The sequence below is a fragment of the Ahaetulla prasina genome, chromosome 6 (assembly GCF_028640845.1).
Source record: "Ahaetulla prasina isolate Xishuangbanna chromosome 6, ASM2864084v1, whole genome shotgun sequence".
Lineage (NCBI taxonomy): Eukaryota > Metazoa > Chordata > Lepidosauria > Squamata > Colubridae > Ahaetulla > Ahaetulla prasina.
In genome coordinates, this window is record NC_080544.1 from 9,550,143 (window position 1) to 9,563,487 (window position 13,345).

Here is a 13,345-nt window from a genome sequence, read left to right on the forward strand (position 1 = left end):
TCAGGTAAAGTATTCCAAACACTGATGATTCTGTTACAGAAGTCATATTTTCTGCAATCTAGATTAAAGCGTTAAGTTTAAATCTATTGGTTGCTCTAGTATTATTGCAGTTGAAGCTGAAGTAGTCTTTAACAGGAAGGACATTACAATAGATGATTCTGTGAGTTAAGCTTAGGTCATGTCGAAGGCGACGGATTTCCAAGTTTTCTAAGCCTAGGATTTCAAGTCTGGTGGGATAAGGTATTTTATTGTTTTCAGAGGAATGGAGTGTGACTATCATTAAGTGTTGTAAGTGTTGTACCTTGATGAAGGTATCTTGCTTTTATGTACTCTGAGAGCGTATGCACCAAGACAAATTCCTTGTGTGTCCAATGACACTTGGCCAATAAAAAATTCTATTCTGTTCTACATATCCATTAAAAAAAATCAAATACCATATTCAAATCAAATTCCATATTCCAATTGGAAAATGTTTATCAAGATAATTTAGCTAGTTAGCTTAGAGATAAAGAGTGAGAAGGGACCAAAGGGCTAATGTCTTAAATCAGGGGTCTCCAACCTTGGCAACTTTAAGCCTGGAGGACTTCAACTCCCAGAATTCCCCAGCCAGCAAAGCTGGGAGTTAAAGTCCTCCAGGCTTAATGTTGCCAAGGTTGGGGACCCCTGTTCTAAATAGTCCATTTCAAAGAGTGTCAAAGAGAGATTTCAAGAGTCTCCTTAATTGGATCCAAGACTCAGTTGAGGAGACTATAAGGTTGAATAAAATCATTTCTAAATCGAGTAGGGAGAGGGATGAAAGGGTTGGGAAGTTGTCCTAGTAAAATTTGACAGAGAAGTTTGTTATATTAATTCATACAAAGAAAAGGAGTGTCTAAAAATTGGCTGACTCATCTTTTTTTTTTTCAAATGAGGAAGATGAGAGATAAAAAAAATATGAAATGGGATTTTTCTTTCTCTCTTTCTTTTTGTTTCTGTTCAAGACAAATTTCCCCCATCAAGAAGAAATTCATATGGAAATGGGGCAGCTCATCTCTCTGAAATTAAGCCATTATTTTTGGATCGGAGGCATGGGATGTTTAAAGAGATAGCCATTTTAAACTCATGTCTTCTCCAGAACCATTTCATCTTCTCTCTCTGCCTCAAGCGTTTTGGTTTCAACAGTCGAAGAAAAAAATGAAATAAAATCCAGGGTCATTTCTGCCATTCTGTGCAAGAGAAGAAATCAGAGTTAGATTCCACCAGTATTAAAATATCACTTCTCTCAGATGAAAAAAAATATTTTCTTCTTTTTTTTAGTGTTTGTGTTATTTCACTTGAATGAAAGCTCAGGTTAAGGAGGAAGATAATACACCGGCTTTGCTGCCTTCACAAAAGGCTTAAAAATCCTGGGGCGAAAGCATTGTATAAGAGAGTTACATCAAGGGAATCAAAAGCTGTAAAAAGGAAGAAAAGGAGAGAGGGAGGAAGATGAGACAGAAATAGGTAGGTAGGCAGATAGATAGGTAGGGATAGATAGATAAGAGAGAGAAAGAGGAAGAGAAAGAGAGAGCTGAAGAAGCTTCTTGGATGAGAAGCGAAACTTCTTCAAAGAAAAACCTGAAAGTCCAGTTGCCTCTTGAAAAAGAAACTTTGGGGAACAACCATGACCTGGATCAGGGGTCTCCAACCTTGGTTCCTTTAAGACTTGTGGACTTCAACTCCCAGCTTTGCTGGCTGAGGGACTCTGGGAGTTGAAGTCCACAAGTCTTAAAGGGACCAAGGTTGGAGACCTCTGACCTGGATGACTGAGGATCTTCATAGACTTTTTTTTAGTTCTATCTTGCTTTTAGTCTATGTTTCTGTTTCTCTACCTTGTTTAAACCCTACATGTCCTTTTGACCTTACTTGTAGTTTCTGATGCTCATCTCCCTGCTGTTAAATCTTGTAACTTCCTATCTAATTCTGAATACGTGTTGTTAGATTTCCTCCATTTCAAACAGACATATCATACAATTACATTCTTCTAAGTCAGCGGTTCTCAACCTGTGGGTCACGACCCTGTTGGGGGTCGAATGACGATTTGCCAGGGGTCGCCTAAGACCATCAGAAATATGGGAAGTATACTTGCGAGTCGTAGAATCGCGCTCCAATGGTTGACTCCACAAGCCAGCTGCAGGCTCTTCAAATCGCTAGCCGAATTCGGCTTCAGGCGCGATGAATTAAAAGAGAGAGAAATCTTTGCTCTGATGTCTCCCTCTCAAGCCAGCTGCAATCACTCCCAATCGCTAGCCTAATCTGGCTTCAGGCGCGATGAACTTAATAGGGGAGGAGTCTCCGCTTTAATGCCTCCGACCTCAAGGCAATCGCAAGCAGTTCAGCTCGCTAGCCAATACGGCTTCAGGCGCGATAAATTCAAAGCGAAAATAATTTTATGGTTGGGGTTGCCACATTGTGGGGAATTGTATTAAAGGGGTCGCAGCACTATAAAGGTTGAGAATCACTGTTCTAAGTTATCCCTCTTTCCCAAGATGGGGATCCAAAATGGATCACCCACTATTGTTTCTGTGGGTGATCCATCACACATGAAGCTTGGCCCTCCTATTACCTGTTGACTGTCGTTCTCAATTTTTTTTTTCCTGGAATACGATGAATTTTACAATCTGGATCTCTCCTTCTGCAGGGTGTTATCCCATCCCTTCTTCTCCTCCTCCACTCCTCCCCACCCCGAAGCACCGATTGCTCTTTGTAAAAGAAAAGCTCGGATACTTTTAATGCTGTAATACAATTTGCTTCTTCTTTTTTTTTTCTGGAGGTGTTTAAAGTCAGGCCAGGTAGCACAGCTAGTTGGAGCTTCATCAGCCGCCACAGTAATGGAAAAATCAATGTGGCATAATTAACTCTGAATGGAATAACTTTGAAACCTGGGAATGATTTTCATACTTAATTGTAATTATTACCTCTGAAAATTAAATGTTGCCAGATGATTTTTTTTCTTTATTAATATTTTAAGTTGCCATGTGGGAGGCAGGTTCCATGGTGGCCCCTGTTCTTCTGCAAAGCCATAATTTTTTTAATCTTTGTGCAGGTATACTAATCATTAGCTTGGAGAAAAATGATCAAGTGAAATCATTAACCGTTGCTAAAAAAATTAAGGGGCTTGCATAAGAGCACAAAAGTGCCTACCGTTCCTGTCCTATTGCTCCCTTTCATTATAACAAATTATTTTTTATTTATTTATTTATTTATCACATTTGTATACCGCCCTATCTCCCTAGGGACTCAGGGCGGTTCACAGGCAAATAAAAAAGGTACATATAAATACAAAATAAAATAACAATTAAAAAACTTATTCTACATAGCCAAATTTTTAAAAGAACAATATAAATAATAAAACCCATTTAAAACCAATATAAATTTAAAATCTAATCCAGTCCTGCGCAGATGAATAGATGTGTTTTAAGCTCGCGGCGGAAGGTTCAGAGGTCCGAAAGTTGACGAAGTCCTGGGGGGAGTTCGTTCCAGAGGGTGGGAGCCCCACAGAGAAGGCCCTTCCCCTGGGTGTCGCCAAACGGCACTGCCTGGCCGATGGCACCCTGAGGAGTCCCTCTCTGTGAGAGCGCACGGGTCAGTGAGAGGCATTCGGTAGCAGCAGGCGGTCCCGTAAGTAGCCCGGCCCTATGCCATGGAGCGCTTTGAAGATAGTTACCAAAACCTTGAAGCGCACCCGGAAGGCCACAGGTAGCCAGTGCAGTCTGCGCAGGAGAGGTGTCACATGGGAGCCACGAGGGGCTCCCACTATCACCCGCGCAGCCGCATTCTGAACTAACTGAAGCCTCCGGGTGCCCCTCAAGGGGAGCCCCATGTAGAGAGCATTGCAGTAATCCAGACAAGACGTCACGAGGGCGTGAGTGACCGTGCATAGGGCATCCCGGTCTAGAAAGGGGCGCAACTGGCGAACCAGGCGAACCTGGTAAAAAGCTCTCCTGGAGACGGCCGTCAAATGATCTTCGAAAGACAGCTGTTCATCCAGGAGGACGCCCAAGTTGCGCATCCTCTCCATCGGGGCCAATGACTCGCCCCCAACAGTCAGCCGCGGACTCAGCTGACTGTACCGGGATGCCGGCATCCACAGCCACTCTGTCTTAGAGGGATTGAACTTGAGCCTGTTTCTCCCCATCCAGGGGAATTAATATAGCTGTTGCATACTTTTGCTTATATATATGTTTATATGATGTGTTGTTGTTTTATGTCAATGTTTGCATATACTATTGTGACAAAATAAAAAATATATATGCTATCCTAATTTACTTCTGTCTTTTTGCCCCAGTATCTGAATACTTGCCGTCTTGCTGAGAAGGAAAAGAAACAAAAACTGAATATTGGATCATTGGATTTTAGGGGGGGGGGGAAAAGCAATTTGGTCACTGGTAGAGCAAGCTTCAATTACCACTTTGGTGTCATAACAGCTATTTTTTTTTCTTACGTTCTATTTTTCTCGTGTAATCCTGGGAGTTAAGAATTCTAAGCCATTCCTGCAAGAAACACAGAGAATGTCAAGCAAATGCCTGGAAGTATGTATGTATGTATGTATGTATGTATGTATGTATTTTTGCTTTGTTTCAAACATCACAGATGATGCCTACCAAGATAGCCTAGGCCAGGGGTCTGCAAACTTGGCTCTTTTAAGACTTGTAGACTTCAACTCCCAGAGTTCCTCAGCCAGCAGAGCTGGCAGAGTTCCTCAGCCAGCAACTCTGGGAGTTGAAGTCCACAAGTCTTAAAAGAGCCAAGTTTGCAGACCCCTGGCCTAGCCCATTTTGCTAAGTCCTGAGGTCAATCAATCTGCAGTACCTTCTAGAGTTGCTACTACACATCTGGACTACAGAAACCTAGATGATCATAAGATTCCATCAAAGAGTTTGAGGTTTCTCTATGGTTTTGCTGACATCTTTTGCATTCTGCTTTTGGCAATCTAGATGTGAGGACCTCTTGTACTGCACTTCCTCAGAAGATCTAGAATGGAATGGAATGGAATAGAGCAGAGCAGAGCAGAGCAGAGCAGAAAAGCAGAGTTGGAAGGGATCCTGGAGATCTTCAAGTCCAACCCGCTGCTTAGACAAGAAACCCTATACTAGTGATGGCTAACCTTTTTGCCATTGCATGTCAAAAACAGGGGGAGCTTGGGGGGGGGGTCACACACGCGCATGCCCACATCCATAATTTAATGCGCCCTGCCACCCCGCGCATGCACGCCCGACCCCCTTGTGCTCCCCCAGCTTTTGGCTCGTGATGGCACGGTGGGCCATGTAGGCCCGTTTTTCACGCTCCCCAGGCTCCAGAGGCCTTCTTGAAGTCTGGGGAGGGTGAAAACAGACTTCCCCAGCCCCCAGAGGCCCTCTGGAGTCCGGAAATGGCCTGTTTGCCAATTTCCAGTGGGACCTACTTGAGCTAGGGCAACGCTCGTGTGTCCACTGATATGGCTCCATGTGGCACAGGTTTGCCATCACAGCCCTATACTATTTCAGACAAATGGTTATCCAATCTCTTCTTAAAAACTTCCTGTGTTGGAGCATTCACAACTTTTGCAGGCAAGTTGTTCCACTGATTAATTGTTCTAAGTGACAGGAAATTTCTTCTTAGTTCTAGTTTGCTTCTCTCAATGGTTTGGTTATGTTAGAGAAGGAAAGGGAGGAAGGGAAGGAGGAAGGAAGGTGTTGTGACTCCAGCCCCCGAACCTGGCCCCATGCCAGAAAGTGACTCTGAGAGTGAGGGGGAAGGGCTGGTAAGGCTTACCTCAGGAGCATCGATTTCTTTGGCCCGGCTCCAGGAGCCAGAACCAGACCAGTTGGAGGACGTAATGAGGCCGTCATCCCCTGATTCCTCCCTTCCCCAGGCTTCAGACCCAGCTGATAATAATATTAATCAAGCTTGGCTTGACCCGCGCTTCAGAAGATTAGAGAGGCGGCATCATCAAAGGGAAGGGTAGGGCAGGAGCCCCACCCCACAGGATATATAAGGAGCTTTGGGACTGCTCTCACCCCACGGGAAGCAAAAGCTAGCTGAACCATTTCAAAAAGAGCTGAAAGTCATGCTCCTTGAGTCAGTTGTTTGAACTTTGGCAGGCAGCTGCGATTTCTCTGCCAGGACTGATAAGAGCCGTGAATCCACTGGCTGAAGGCCAGCTCATTGATCCGAAGTGGGGAAGGAGACAGGAAGGAAGGAAGGAAGGAAGGAAGGAAGGAAGGAAGGAAGGAAGGAAGGAAGGAAGGAAGGAAGGAAGGCCAAAACAAGTCTGAATGTAAAGGCAGAATATAAGGAAAAACAGCTGGATGACAGATTAAATAGATGGAAAACCAAAGCTTTGCATGGACAGCACTTAAAAAACATTGAAGGAAAATGTGATGACAACTTGACATGGGCATGGCTTAAGATGGGAACCATCAAGAAGATGGAATACTCGTTGCTCAAAAAAAAAGCACTACAAACTAATGCTATGAAAGCAAAGATACAAAAATCCACCGACAATCCAAACTGCCATCTTTGCAACAACAGCGTCAAAACTGTTTCACATTTAATATGTGAATGCAGAAAAATTGCACAAAATGATTACAAAGCTAGACACGACCGATTTGTTAAATTAATCCACTGGTCATTATGGAAAAAATACGACTTGCCTGTATCCAAAAAGTCATAGGAACATAAAGTGGAAAAAGTTATAGAAAATGAGAAGGTGAAGATCTTGTGGGACTTTTGAATACAGACGGATCATCATTTGGAACACAACACGCCAGATATCACAGCTGTCGAAAACCAAAACATACAATTTATTGATATTGCGGTAACGGGAGATGCCAGAGTCGAAGAAAAAGAACTGGAAAAAATCATAAAATATTGCAACCTGCCCATCAAAACTACACGGCTATAGATGAAACATGTAATAGTGATACCCATTGTCATCGGGGCACTTGGTACCATGCCCAAGAATTTTATAAGATACATCAACAAATTGCAGCTTCCTGCAATAACACCAGCAGAACTGCAAAAAACTGCGCTACTGGGAACATCATATATCTTTTTTTTTTTAATAAAAAAGTTTTATTTTCATTTTCCAACAACCTATTCAATGTACAGTCTCTTATTCAACATTAGTCATTAACTTTCATTTGTTACTTATTCGGACCTGCCCAGCTACCACTTCCTTCCTTAACACAACCTTTCCTCCTCCCTTCTCTACTTTCTTCTACTTTCTTCATCCTTCCTCTCCTTCACTTTTCTATTTCCTCTCCTCCTTCCCCACTCTTCTCTTCCACCCTTTCTAACCCTCTCTCTTTCCCCTTTCTTCTTCCTCTCCTTTCCCCCTCTTCTATCTCTCTCTTTCCTACCTACTATCTTCCTTCATCTCTCCCTTTCCATTCCCTTCTGAAATGGCAGCTGAGCAGCCCCTATTTCATTTCAAATTATTTCTATTTCTTAATTACATATCTTCAATCATTCCTTTACATTGATCCTTCATCTCCCTCTCCCCTTCCCCTTTCCTCCTCCCTCCCACCTACCCCTGAGACTTCCCAGAACAAAATACAGGGTATAAAATTAATTTCTTAAATTAAAATACAACATAAATCATAATCCATAGTCCCTCCTCTCTCTAAAACCTTAACTCCCCTTCCAGAAACAAAAAAGTACATTCTTCTTCCAGTCCATTATATATCAGTCCATTCCACTCCTAAAATCTTCAGAATCTTCCAATTAAATTGGTATTTCCAGTTCATCAATAAAATACATAGTTTTTAATACCCAGTCTTCATCGATCAACACCAAATATATATCAGTCCATTCCACTCCTGAAGTCTTCAGAATCTTATAGTTTTTAATATCCAACCTTCATTGATCAAGACCAAGACGAAGTTCCATCTTCCAGTATTCATCAGAAATTCTTTTATAATATACCTTTCTTCCTTAAACAGTCTTCCAAATATAATTCATATTTCCAGCTTAAATTCTTAAATTTTTATCCAATCTCCAAAAATAAACAATATTCTATCTTCTCATATCTTTAATATCACTTACATAAATCAAATAGCATTGCTAATATTAATATTTCTTCAATTTATCTTACATATGTCAAATAATATTATTAAAATTATACCTATAACTTATATCCAAAATATATCAATTATAACAATTAAATTCTGTTTAACCAAATACCAACATTACATCCATAAACAATCTCTCAAATATAATATTTAATCCAAATTCATAAATTTTTCTATCTGTCCTCCAAAATTAAACGATATTCCATCTTCCCATTCCTTTATATCTCACATATATCAAATAGTAACACCTATAACTTATACCCAACATAGATCAGTTATAAAAATTAAACCCTATATATATATATTTTTTTAAAAAACCCATCAAAATCACATCTTAAGCATTTTCCTTCCCCTTGTCTTCTATCTTACATATTTTCCACCATCTGCTCACCAATCAACTTAACATCTAACAATAAAGAATTTCCAATCTTTAATATATTGGTGTAAAAATCTCTTGTTTAAAAACTTATTAAAAAAAGATAAGCCTCCAAAAGTTCCTGTAAAAAAAAATTCCATATTTGAACTGAAGAAATTTCCAAAGTTTTAGTAGTAGTTAGTTCTGTTTGCTTAAGAGCCATTTTTAAACTATATAATCTACCAAAAAGAGGGGAAAAAAATTCAATAAATTTTTCTTCTTAAACGTTGTGATAGAGAATTAACAGTTCTTATTCATTCCATTTAAAAAGTAGCTTGTTATGTTCTTCTTATAGGTTCCACACCAGCAGTTATAATAAGCATTTCCTTAACTTTCACTTCCAATACACAAAATGCCATTTGCTAAAATCTTCTTACAAGAAAATGCCAGCACACTCCAACACTTTTAGAAGCAGTTGTTTTTAATTGCTTAGTTGCCATCTTCTTTTAAACTTTATTTCGTAAAATTAAAATTAATAAAAAATCTTTTTAAACTTCTCTGCAATCTCTTCCTTTATCCTTTTGTAGTTATAACTTTCACTTTCCTTTGTGTATTGCAAATGCCATTTTAGATCCACTCAGGTTGAAAGTTAGTTCAAAGGAAAGCTATTTAAGAACCGAAGTTAAGATTTATTACTTGCAAATTCTCTTGCTAGTCCTCCTGTTTCATTCTGTCTGTGTTGAATTCTCTTTAAAAATAAACCTCAGCACAGAGATGGACGCGGCTTCTCGTTCTGTATAAACAGAAGCACCCTGGGCATGGAGCTTCGTCAGGCTGATTCCAGGGGCTCCCGGGGAGCTCTACCCAAACCTGACCACTCTTCTCTCCCTCTTCTCCCGGGGGAAGAATTTCCAAACCATTTGACAGCCCATTTACGCTGTCAGGGATGGTTTGACGAAACCCAGGGCAGATGATCCCAAAGGGATGTCCACAAAGCCTGCGTTGCCACCGGAAGTCTCGGAACATCATATATCTTAAGAAGGTACTTGCTTAATACCTAGGATGCTGGCAGCAACCCGTATCAACGATTAGCACCAGTCAATGGTATTTTTGATGCATTTTTTGAATGTTCAGTTGACTGAGTTTCATGTTTAATGAATAAAGTAAATAACAACAACAACAACAACAACAACAACAACTTGTGTCACAACAGCTACCATCTGCCTGTAGCAAAGAACTGGTGGGATCATAAGCCTGAAAAAGTGATTGAAAATGAGCATGCAAAACTACTGTGGGATTTCCGAATACAGACTGATAAAGTTTTGGAACACAATATTCCGGATATCACGATTGTGGAAAAGAAAAAAGTGTGGATAGTCGACATTGCTATACCTGGTGACAGCAGAATCGATGAGAAACAACTTGAAAAAGTCACCAGATATCAAGATTTGAGAATCGAATTGCAGAGACTCTGGCATAAACCAGTGCAGGTGGTCCCAGTGGTACTCGGCACACTGGGAGCTGTGCCTAAAGACCTAGGCAAGCACCTAAAAGCAATTGGCGCTGACAAGATCACCATTGGTCAGCTGCAGAAGGCCACCTTACTGGGATCTGCTCGCATAATTCGCCGATACATCACACAGTCCTAAACGCTTGGGAAGTGTTCAACTAGTGATCTGTGATACGAAATCCAGCACAATTATCTTGTTTGCTATGTATACTGTCATTTTGTGTAAATAATAATAATAATAATAATAATAATAATAATAATAATAATAATAATAATAATAATAATAATAATGCAATCCCTCAATAGGAAGACCTGTGTACTTTTGCTGGACCATGTCAGGTTTTACTCGGCACTTCTGATGAAATGAATAGCATAATCCTGCTTTCCGGAGACTTGTCGCAGCAGGAATTGTGAGCTGTTTCCAACGTCACATTTCTGCAAAGCTTCTCAAAGCATAAAGATGCGGTGAAGCTTTGTGTGATGTGAGCCTGGAAATGACATGCAAATTGCAGGGCTGCTCTGAAGGGTGGTGTTTTGGAAATGGTAATAGGAAGATCCATATTTATTATATCTCCGTCATTTCTTCCATTTTACAAATAAAAAGTTAGATTTCATAAATGTCAGACCCGACAATCTCAGCTGGGGCTTTGCATGACAAGCTGTACTCTTTCTGGCTAGAGAACTGCTGGAAGATAATAACTTTGGCATGGAGCCAGGCTGATACACACCCCTCTGTGTCACTGCATTAAGCTGATTGTGTACAAAGCTTGTTGTGCACCTTTGGAACCTGAGTTGCCAGGTCTATAGTCTATAGGTGATCAGGTGAAACAGCAGAACATATAATTCTTGAATTTAAATTCTTAAATTTCTAAAAGCACTCTGTAAAAACTCAGACCTCCTTGGAGAAATAGCTGGGCCCCTTGTGACACGATCCCCTTAAATACATTCTTAATAATATTCAGCTATCATTTAGGGAGCTCCAGTCTCTCTTTCTCCCTCCCTCCCATCTACCTGCCTACCTGGTATATTCCAATAGAGATGTCACAAATGTCCTTTTCTCCCACAACTACAATTTACGGGTATACTTGGGAACCGATAATAAACTCTTTTTTAATGGAGCTGGAGCTGTGCTATGGATTAACAAAATAACAGAGCTGGATGGGACCTTGGAAGTCTAGTCCAACCCTTTTTTTTTCTTTATTTGCATTTATATCCCGCCCTTCTCCGAAGACTCAGGGAGGCTTACACTATGTCAAGCAATAGTCTTCATCCATTTGTATATTATATACAAAGTCAACTTTTATTGCCCCCAACAATCTGGGTCCTCATTTTACCCACCTTATAAAGGATGGAAGGCTGAGTCAACCTTGGGCCTGGTGGGGCTTGAACCTGCAGTAATTGCAAGCAGCTGCTGTTAATAACAGACTGTCTTACCAGTCTGAGCCACCAGAGGCCCACAGAGGCCCTTTGCTCATGTAGGAGACCATTCCAGACAAGTGGCTGTCCAATCTTCTTGATGGAGCAACCACAACTTCTGGTTCTCACTGTCAGGAAGTTTCTCCTTAATTCCAGGTGGCTTCTCTCCTTGATTAGCTTCCATATGTTGCTTCTTGTCCTGCCTTTGGGTGCTTTGGGAGAATAATTTGACCCCCTCTTTTTTGTGGCAGCTCCTCAAATATTGGAACACTGCTATGGTGTCTCCCCTAGTCATGATAGCAGTGTTCTAATATTTGATTATTGACAGTTTTTTCACCTAACCCTGAGGGATAAAATGGTAGATTGTTGCAGAATCTTTTCTTTGTACAGAGCTCCCAAACAGGAAAAAAGAGCATAAGGGAATTGGCTGAAATCCACATGGTTGTGGTTTGGGTTTGTTTTCCCCCCCTTCTCTCTTCAGCCCTCTCTTTTATATCAAGGTCAGCTTTTATTGCCAGCGTCAGCATGGCTGGTTAGCATTCTTTATTCAACCATAAGAAAGGAATCAGGTTTGTTTGTATCATTTCAAAACAAGGAGATATTATCATCCAAATGGCTCAGCAATTCAACCCTGCAGAATAATATCTTGCAAACTGCGTCAGTCACATTCTGAATAAATATAGCGGAAATGACATCTACTTGTTGGTTTCAAGAATAGACAATAGATGAGCTCTGACTCTCCTCAAAGTTTTTCTCTATTCCATCATTTCAGTCACAATCTAGGTGAAGATATCAGGTTTGCTACATAGCAAAGAAACAGTTTCCTCAGCCACAGACTCGATATCCTCGAGTTGTATTTGAGTTGTCGTCCTTTCAAATCAGTATTGGCTGAGACCCACGGGAGCTGTAGTCCAAAACTTGTGCAGCACAGATTAAGAACAGAGTTGGTGTGATGTAGCAGTGAGCTTGTGGGATAAAAGTTTGGATGTGGTTATGATTCAAGATAATTTGCAACTCTCCCACATTTGTAACTATAAGGAAGATGTGGTCTTCCTTAAGATGTGGTCAAGGAAAAACAAGAAAAACAAGAAAAAAGTCAAGGAAACAATTGGCCCATTGCTGGGAGAAAGTGGCAAGAAGATGACAAGCAACAGGGAGAAAGCAGATCTACTTAACTCATATTTTGCATCTGTCTTTACACAAAAAGAAAAAAACAATCCAACCTATCAAAAACAGCACTACAAAAAACAGATTAGAAACACAAGTTAAAATAGGGAAGAAAATGGTAAGTGAACACCTGTCTACCCTAGACGAGTTCAAATCACCAGGACCGGATGGATTACACCCCAAGGTTCTGAAGGAACTGGCAGACGTGATCTCAGAACCACTGAACTATATCTTTCAAAGATCCTGGAGCACAGGGGAGCTGCCAGAGGACTGGAAAAGAGCTGATGTAGTTCCCATCTTCAAAAAAGGAAAAAAAACAGATCCAGGAAACTACAGACCTATCAGTCTGACCTCAATACCGGGGAAGATTCTGGAAAAGATAATCAAGCAACGAATCACCGAACACCTAGAAGCAAACAAAGTAATAACCAAAAGCCAACATGGGTTTGTCAAAAACAGATCATGCCAGACTAATCTTATCGCATTCTTTGACAAAATGACAAAATTAGTAGACCAGAGGAATGCTGTCGATATAATTTACTTGGACTTCAGTAAAGCATTTGATAAAGTAGACCATAACCTACTACTAGATAAAGTAGAAAAATGTGGGTTAGACAGCACCACCACCAGATGGATTCGTAACTGGCTGACCAACCGCACTCAGCGTGTAGTCCTCAACGGAACTACATCCACATGGAGGAAGTATGCAGTGGAGTACCCCAAGGCTCTGTTTTAGGCCCAGTACTCTTCAACATCTTCATCAATGACTTGGACGAGGGGATAGATGGGGAACTCATCAAATTTGCAGATGACACCAAGCTGGCA